Source organism: Gossypium hirsutum, chromosome A10 (genome assembly GCF_007990345.1).
Source record: "Gossypium hirsutum isolate 1008001.06 chromosome A10, Gossypium_hirsutum_v2.1, whole genome shotgun sequence".
Lineage (NCBI taxonomy): Eukaryota > Viridiplantae > Streptophyta > Magnoliopsida > Malvales > Malvaceae > Gossypium > Gossypium hirsutum.
Window position 1 is genome coordinate 59,588,346 of NC_053433.1, and position 9,958 is coordinate 59,598,303.

The following is a 9,958-nucleotide window of genomic DNA, read 5'->3' on the forward strand; positions in this document are numbered from 1 at the left end:
TCCATTCTTCCAATAGCCGATTTATACTTCAACATCAGCTAGTATATATATATAATAGGCTGAAATATAAGAATGTAAATGAAATTAATGTATTATTTACATACAAACTTACCTCGGTGCAAAATATGGGAATTTTGCAATTTAGTCCAAAACTTTCTCCTTCCCCGTTCGAGGTCGATTCCACGCCTTTCTTGATTATGAAGCTTGAAAGTTGAAGAAACCCTAGCTATGGAGGAGAGCAATTTTCGGTAGCAACTAATGAAGATGATAACCAATTTTGTGTTAATTTTCCCATTTTATTTCATTTAATATAGAAATGACCAAAATGCCCTTACTACTAAAATTTCAAAAAAATTCCCTCCATGTCCAAATTTTGTCCATAACTTAAGAATGGGTCAAATTTCTATTTAAGACCTCCTAGTTAATATCCCAAAGCAATTTCATACTAAAAACTTCTAAAACACGAGTTTTACAATTTATTCGATTTAGTCCCTAATCTCAACTTACGCGCGCAATGCACAGAATTTCATCACGAAATTTTCACGAAATCATGAAATCATATCATAAACCCCAAAATAAATATAAAACAATTATTTCTATCTCGGATTTGTGGTCACAAAACCACTATTCTGATTAGGCCCTAATTCGGGTTGTCACATGTCGCACGACCGTGTTTGGCTTTGTTCGCTTCTCCCACGCCTGTGTATGTAGGCCCACGCCCGTGTTAATTTAACAGGTTTGACCACGGGTGATAGAAACAGGCATGTTCCACGCACGTGTTAAATTGACAGGTTCGACCACGATTTCAAGGCACGGGCGTGTCTCACGCCCGTGTTGTTTTGGTAGGTTCGCCCACTGCCATGTAGCACGGTCGTGGCGGTTTATCATTGCCCGTGTTGGGGAAATATTTTCCTTGTTTTCACACGGCCTAAGCACGCCCGTGTTCTTGGCTATGTCTATGTGGTAAACCTGTATTCAAAAGCTATGTTATTAAGTTAGGTGTTAAACACTAAGATTGAAAGAAGTTAATATAGTTAGTGCTCGGGTTGCCCCCAAGAAGCGCTTATTTATAGTCTAAGCTCGACTTACCTCTCCATTGAATGGTCATGGTGGTTCGAGGAGTTTATACTCCTTATTCCTGCTATCATTCTCATCAAAATAAGGTTTTAGACGGGGTTGTTTACCTTAAAATTGCCAAACTTGGGATGACTTACCTCGACTATACCGAATGGGAAAATGCTAAGTACTGTAAGAGGGATTTCTTTATTCAGCTTGGTAGTGACCATGTGAGGATCTGCGGCATCTAATAATACTTTATTTCCGACCTTAAGTTGATTTGGGAAGGTATTGAGCTCATTTTGGCGTAGTTTTGGTTTATTGTATGTTCTCGGTTTATGAGTCCGCCATTCATCTAGCTAGCCTTCGATCTTCATGAACAGGTCCTCTGCTACTGCTTGAGAATGGTGCATGTACTTGCTTCAACCTCATTTCCTACAAAGTAGGTTGTACCATATTGTCAGTTTTAGTAAATTGGTCTAAACAATCACCTTCAATTTTCGATGTGTTGCCAGAATCGCGAACTTGAAGGGTGATTGTTTCGTCTCCCACACAAAGTGTGAGCTCACCTGTGCCAACATCAATAATCATTTTAGCAGTTGCTAAAAAGGGCCTTCCTAAAATCAAAGGAGTGTTGCTATCCTCCGCTATGTCTAGAGCAATGAAGTCAACGGGAAATATAAATTTATCGATTTTAACTAGCACATCTTCAATAATACCCCTAGGAAATCTTATAGTTTTATCTGCTAATTGAATGCTCATCCTAGTCTGTTTGGGTTTCTTAAGACCTAATTGTATGAACTTTTTGTAGGGCATGACATTAATACTAGCCCCTAAATCAGCTAATGCATTATTAACATCTAAACTACCAATTAAGCAAGGAATCGTAAAACTCCCTGGATCTTTTAGTTTGTTGGGTAGTTTATTCTGTAGAATAGCTGAGCAAACTGCATTTAGCTCCACATGCGACACCTCGTCCAACTTCCGCTTATTTTTTAAAAGCTCCTTTAAAAATTTCACTACGTTTGGCATTTGTGATAGAGCTTCAATAAATGGTAAGTTAATATGTAATTTTTTTAAGTGTTTAAGGAATTTACCATATTGTTCATCTGAGCGGTCTTTCCTTGTCGCGTTGGGGTATGGCACACGAGGTTTATATTCGACATTCACTGATTTGTTTTTATTATAACCTACCTCACCTTGACCTCTGCTCACCATAGTTTCTTACCTCGGTTCTGGCTCAGGCTCAACGAATCCTTCTTCATCTTGAACATTGATTGCGTTGAGCTATTCCCTTGGGTTGGGTTCAGTATTACTTGGCAAGCTACTTTATGGTCGTTCGAAGATTAGTTTGGACAGCTGGCCTATCTGAGTTTCGAGCCCTTGGATCGACGCTTGTTGATTTTTAAGTGCTGTCTCGGTGTTCTAGAAACGGGTTTCTGATACCAAAATAAATTTAGATAGCATCACTTCAAGGTTCGATTTTTTTTCCTATTGATAGGGTGGTTGTTGAAAACCCAGAGGATGTTGTGGCCATTGATTTCCTTGATCGCCCCACGAGAAATTGGGATGGTTCCTCCAACCTGCATTATAAGTGTTACTATATGGGTTATTTTGGGATCTAGAGTTATTGTTACCCATATATTGGACTTGTTCCTCCTCGATGCTAGGGTTGAAGGGCTAATACTCTGTGCATGCTTCTCCTCCATTCGTCTCGCACCTCATTACTGGATGTACCTGAGTAGAACCAAATAAACCATCAATTTTTTTTAGAAGTTCTACCTAGTTCGACAGCATAGTAACCGAATCGATATTATAAATGCCTGTTGTTTTAGTTGGCTTAGTCCTCATGACTTGCCACTGATAGTTATTCAGTGACATCTATTCAACAAATTCGTAAGCCTCTTCAGGTGTTTTGTTGTTGATGGTTCCCCCGGCTGTTGGATCAATCAATTGCATGTCGAGGGGTTCACACCATTGTAGAATGTTTGAACTTGCAACCATAGAGGTAATCCATGGTGAGGACACCTTTGTAGTAGGTCCTTGTATCTCTCCCATGCATCGTAAAGAGTTTCTAAGTCCATCTGCACAAACAAAGAGATATCATTACGTAATTTGGCTGTTTTAGCCGGCGGGAAATATTTTAATAGAAATTTTTTGGTCATTTGTTCCCAAGTAGTAATTAACCTTCGTGGTAATGAGTTCAACCACTGTTTAGCTTTGTTCCTCAATGAAAAAGGGAATAACCGAAGACGAATGGCATCGTCAGAAACGCCATTAATTTTAAATGTATCGCAGAATTCCAAGAAATTTGCCAAGTGAGTGTTTGGATCCTCATCCTACAAACCATCAAACTGAACAAATTGCTGTATCATTTGAATAGTGTTAGGTTTTAATTCAAAATTATTTGTAGCAATAGCAGGCCTAACTATACCTGACTCAGTTCCTGTTAAAGCAGGTATAGCGTAATCATACATAGTACGAGGAGCAGGATTTTGATTTGCGAGTTCAACAGGTATCGTAGGAGGTAGTGGATTTTCTTGGTTTTCAGCCATCTCATTGGTTGTGGTTGAAGTATCGTCCTCTTGCTCGTTCTCTGTGTATCTTATGCTTCCCCTTATTTCTCTTTGGTTTCTGTGAACTGTGCGATCGATTTCTTCGTCAAAAAGTAGTGGTCTTGACGGGTTTCTTCTAGTCATAAACTATAAAAACCTGCCAAGAGAAAGAAAAAAGTAAATTAATAAATAATAAATAAAATAAAATAATATTAACTTGCAAGAAAAATAAATGGCTAAAGTAATAAAAATTGAGTGCTCCTAATATCTTCATTCTTCGGCAACGGCGTCAAAAACTTGATCGCGTGATTTTGTGTGATAAGTTTTATAAATTTATAATTAATCATTCTTGAAACTAAATATTATCGCGATGTAGACAAGTATACCTATCGAACAGTAGTATAGTTTTAGCAAGACTGGATTGTCAAACCCAAAGGAACTAAAAGTACTAGTAATGACTGTCTTTTTATTATCTAGCCTAAAAATTAGAGGGTTTTGTTTTAACTAACTAATTATCTAGACTAAGAATTCACAAAAAGTAGAATTAGGGAATTACTTTTGGAAAAACGATTGAATTAAGACAATACCTAAGGAAGAATCCACCTAGACTTCACTTGTTATTCTGACTTCGAATCGGACGATTTATTTATTTAATTGTTCCGTAGAGATCTCTAAGCTATGTTATTATCCCTATTCAAGACTAATAACGTCTAATCCCTAGATTGAATAATTGAGACTTTTCTCTAATTAACACCCTAGGGTTGCATTAACTCGATCGATGGATCCCCTTATTAGGTTTCACCCTAATCCAGCAAAATCTTGTCACCCTATCTTTAGGCGCGCAATCAACTCCGCTTAATTATGAAAAATGTACTCTTAGACAGGGTCTATTCCTCCTCTGAATAAGAGCGTATCTTGAATCAATATCCTGGGATATGAAAACAAGAATTAAGAACACATAATTAAGAACAAGGTTAAATATTTATCATAGAATTCAGAAAATAATAACAAGATTCGTCTTAGGTTTCATTCCCCTTAGGTATTTATGGGATTTAGTTCATAACTAAAAAGGAAAACATCTTAGAAGAATAATGAATACAAAACATAAAGAAAACCCAAAACTTTTGAAGGGAAATTGAGGGGAGATCTTCAGTATTGATGATGAATCCGGCTTCTGAGATGGATCAATTGGCCTTCTTCGAGTAATTCTTTCCTTTCTCCCTCTGTCTCTCTCTTCCTCCTCTAGGGTGTATTTATGGGCTTCGGAATGCCTAGAAGCCCTCAAAATTAGCCTTTTCTAAATTGGAATCAACTTTGGCTCAGCAAGGACACACCCGTGTGACACGCCCATGTGAGTCGTGCTTCGATTCTACCAAATAGACATAGCCGTGTGGTCTGCCCGTGTGAGGAAGTCCAGGCCGTGTTGATTTCGTACTTTGGCCCATTTTCTTCGTTTTTAGCTCATTTCTCATTCCTTTCGCTTTCCTATGCTCGCCTGAGTACAAAACATGAAATTAAAGCATTAGGAGCATCGAATTCACCAATTCTAAGGAAAAATCATCCATAAAATGTGTTAAGCATGGGACAAAAATATGTATAAAGTATGGTTTATCACCTTAACAACCTATAGGGGACACACAGTCTTATTGCATGGTCGTGTGTCATACACGTCTAAGACACACGCCCATGTCTTTGGCCGTATGGACAAGAAATTGGCGAAAATAAAGCCATTTCTCTCATCCATTCCAAGAAATACCTACAAGTTATTTGCACACATGATCAAGACACAAAAACATACGAAAACATGCTTAATTTAACCAATTCAAATGATCTAAAAATCCATTCAACCAATATGCTTTATAGGCACCTCAATCACCATTAAACTACCTTACCTAAACATATGCATTACCATAGTAAAAACATACACAACTAATTTAATGGCATCTTCAAGCATATCAAAATTGAGATTACAAAAAACACAACATGACATACCATACCAATATCCTAAAAACAGCCAACCAATGTGCCATTCATAGTCAACACAATTATATCTAACATAAACAACTAAAACATGTAAACTTTGATCCATTTCTAGCATAGCACTTCATTCATTCACAAGCCAAAACAAACCACAAGTTATCAATTCCATACATTTCTAATTGTTCTAAAAAGATACCTATTTTCAATCTTAATAAAGTACCTAAATCTTAGTTTAGTATTTTTGTCCTAATGGACCATAACAACCTATATAGCCACATATACATTCCATGGCCCTAAAGAGAATAAGAACTACAACATCGATGGATAGTGTGAGTTGTAGATTCAAACCATCCAAAAGTCAATAATAATGATCTACAAAACAGTACACGAAAAGGTATAAGCTTAGTATATCTTTTAACTTAAAAACAATTGAATGCAACTCTTATTTTACTCGGTTTGAAGTTATCTGAGTGTAAACAGGGGCACATATATGCAATTTAGAGGTATCGAAGTACAAACAGGGGTACATATATGCAATTTAGGGATACCGAAGTACAAACAAGGGCACGTATGTGCAATTTAGGGGTACTAAAGTACAAACAGGGGCATGTATGTGCGATTCAGGGGTACCAAAGTACAAACAGGTAATCACAAAGCTATATTGTGAACATAAAAGTAGAAATTCAACTACATTTAGAAATGTTATGAACTTACCTTAACAACTAGGATAAAGAAAATACGATCGAGCTAATTGACGACTTTCGCCTTCTTTCGTTTAGATCCGGCTGAGATTTATCTTGATTTAAATAAAGAATTTATTTGATTAATCATTTCATTCAACCTCAAACATTCAATTTAATCCAAAATCTACATTTAAACATAATTATAATTTTTCCCCTAACATTTTAAGTTTTCACAATTTAGTCCTTAAGCTCATGAAATGGTATCTACGCGACCTCATCCACATATCATTCTTGTCAATTTACCTAGGGACTCATATGAACCCATACTACTAATCAATTCACAATTTCATCATTATATTTTACTATTTTTATAAATAAGTCCATAAATGATATTTTGATCAAAAATCACTTTACAAAAGTTATTTATTTAACAACAAAGACTCATAATCTTTCATCAAATTTCAAGAACCATAAAATAGAATTTATGGAAAAACCCTAAATCTTTAACAATTTTACAAATTAGTCCTAGGCTAGCTAGATAGAGCTACAGCGATCCCGAAAGCATAACAATCATTAAAACATGATCAAAATACTCACCATGTAAGCAAAACAAAGCGACCAAACCCTAGCTATGGTTTCTCTTAAGAATTTCAGCTAAGGATGAAGATAGGAAGATGATAGCTTATTTTTTCTTTTATTTTTATTATATTAACTTTTATTTACTTATTACACTTTTAACCTTTTAAAACATTAATAATTTTAATAAAACCAATCCCATAAATGTCCACTATCACTTAAATGGTCTAATTACCACGTAATACTCTTTCATTAAAGTTCTATAGCCATTTAACACCTTTAACTATTAGAACTCTACTTTTACATATTTTATAATTTAGTCCTTTTCAGTTAATTAAGCAAGAAAACATTAAAATTCTTAGCAAAATTTTTGTACGAAACTACTAACATACCGTAGATATTAAAATAATAATAAAATAAATATTTTCATGTCAGATTTGTGGCCCCGAAACCACTATTCTAATTTCACTAAAAATGACTTGTTACACCATGTTAATGGTTAGTTCATCCCTCACTTCTACCTTTACAGTTAGATCTTCTACTATGTCAATTAGACCAGAGACCATTTCAACTATGTTCAACTCATCCACATGATCTTAAGTTACAATATCAGGTTGAATCTCACTATGAATCTCATCATGGTCATCGGTAATACCAAGGTTCTCATGATCCGAGTTGTGCACATTAGACATGTCCTCTTTTCTTGGAAGCAACACTTCGAATATTTCATGTATCATTTTTATCATTTGCACCATCATGTCTGACATGTTTGCTAATACCTCAGAGTTGGTCATCTTCGTTATTTCACATGAAGACATTTTATATGAATCACAAGGAGGCTTTTCTGGATATTTGGGCATATCATGATCTTTTTTAATTTCTTCATACAAATTACCAGTGAACTCATGTTGATGTTCAACTATATCAATACCTTGTTCATTACTTCATTGATTTGTTGAGGCTTTGTTCCCTCATTGGCTTAGCTCAACCATGAACAATTTTTTATTCTCCATAAATTCCCATTATTCATATACTCCCTCCTTATATATTTTGCCATTAAAGACTATCTCATCGTTAAACCACATGTAATAAGTTTCATTCATATTTAAATGATTTTGTTAGAATAGTCTCTATGGATCAGTGACTAGCTAAACAAGTGTTCCTCTCCTCTGAGGCATGTATTGAAATTAAAGAAGAAAGAAGTTAGTAAACATAAATTAATAAAAATAGAATAAAATAAACTCATATCTATAATTTAAAAATTTCCCAATTATTATATAGAAATAAAAATTAAAATTAATCTAGTAGCGTTCCCAACAACTTGACCGCCTCCAGACATACTAACATCCAGAGTATGAATACTGCAACTAAAGATGTGGAATTGAGGCGGTGTCTGCAAGTATACGGGTCAGGTTGTAATATAGTTACAAAAAAGTAGGTGAGTAATTTGAGGATCGTACCTAAGGGAGACGAGTACTAGATTAAAGTTATCCTAAATGCAAATAAAATTAATTAGTAAACTAGATAAACAATATTACCATAAAATGTAAAGAAGAGATTTTTGGAATAATAAGAATTGCATAAATAAAGTGAACTTCGATTAAATAAAATCTAAACTTTATCAAATTTAAACATCTGTGATTAGCTTGCTTCGATAGTCATAATCAACTGTAGTCTCAGGCTTTATTGGTCATTCAACTAGTCAAAACCCTAATAGAATCTTCTAATTCGTCCACTGAAATATTGAGTCGGTAAGAACTATTTATCTTTCGACCTCACAAACTAGATCAGTTCATGTTTAAGGTGTTTACAGATAGGCCATACCAAATTTGGGTTAATTCTCATATTGATGACTTCCTAGGGTTTTCAGGCCTAGAGTTTAGATTTTTCCTTTCCTGAATAGTTCATCCGTTAAGAAGTTCCTATAAAACAATTAATTATTCATACCTCCACTTGCTAATCTGCCATAAGAGGATTACTTCCTCATTGAATCCATAAATATAATAAACTTGATAAATAAGATATGTATAAAAAATAAATCAAGAATAAGGGTTAAGAGAATCATGATTGTATTTGATTGGTGAAGGCACAGAATTGCACAATAGTTTGATTAGGTCTACAAATCAAGTTCTCCAAAGAAAACGAATGAAAAGTACTGAAAAGAAATCTAAACCCTTAGAGAAAGAAAAAAAAATCTAAAAGCTAAATTACAAAGAAAAAACTTAGAATATCAAAATTTGTCCTTTAACATGTGTTTAAGAGCCAATTTATAGAGTTAGGGTTGTCCTTTCCTTAATCCTAGGTTAGCTAATGCTGTCGTATTTAACTTTTGATTGTGTAGACCAAAATGCCCTCCCTCGTAAGTTTTTTTTGTACAGGACCAATGTCGTGACACCCTATTGCCTATCTCGTGACATCGAAGGCAGTATGCTCAAGTCAAGGTAGCTTCAGGGGTGTGTCACAACATCTAATGGTTGTGTCGCAACATTGAAGGCAGTCTCAAGATTCTTGCATTCTGCTCCCTATGTTACGATGTCAAACTTCCCATGTTGCAACGCAATAATGACCAATATTGAGTTTGTATGCCCTTGATGGTCTTTTGCACACTCACTAAGTATATTAGCTCACCTTTAGGCCTCATTCAGCCCCTAAGGTCAACAAAAGACTCAAAATACATTTTTTATTAGATTTAAACTAAACTACAAAAACTTAACTAAAACATAATGAAAATGCTTATATTTAAGCTCATTAAGTGCAAAAACTAATTTAATTTGCTACACCGAATTATGATAGATCACTCAAACATGCAACTTGACATGTATATATATTCCACATGTACAAGAAATCATATGTATCATTATAAAGGTTTAGCCTAGACTGGGAACCTGACACAAATATATATTTAGCTCGGACAAGCAATTATACATGTGACACATGTTTTGCCTAGACTGGTAACATGATGTCTTTTTAAAAGTGCAGTCTGAATGGATAACTGGATATGTATATATATTCAGCTTAGACAAGCAATTGGTGTATAGGAGATACCTGTGTATATGTAAACACGAAAAGATATACACTTTTTCATACCTTTTTTAACTCAAATTCATG

At 34.9% G+C, this 9,958-nt stretch overlaps 1 non-coding gene across 1 annotated transcript; it reads left to right on the plus strand.

Annotated features, from left to right (window-relative positions):
* Nucleotides 1-3,066: 3,066 nt before the first annotated feature.
* On the plus strand, nucleotides 3,067-3,172 carry LOC121209187 (small nucleolar RNA R71). The gene has a single exon (XR_005904304.1). It is a non-coding gene; the product is annotated as a small nucleolar RNA R71 (small nucleolar RNA).
* The last annotated feature ends 6,786 nt before the right edge of the window (nucleotides 3,173-9,958 follow it).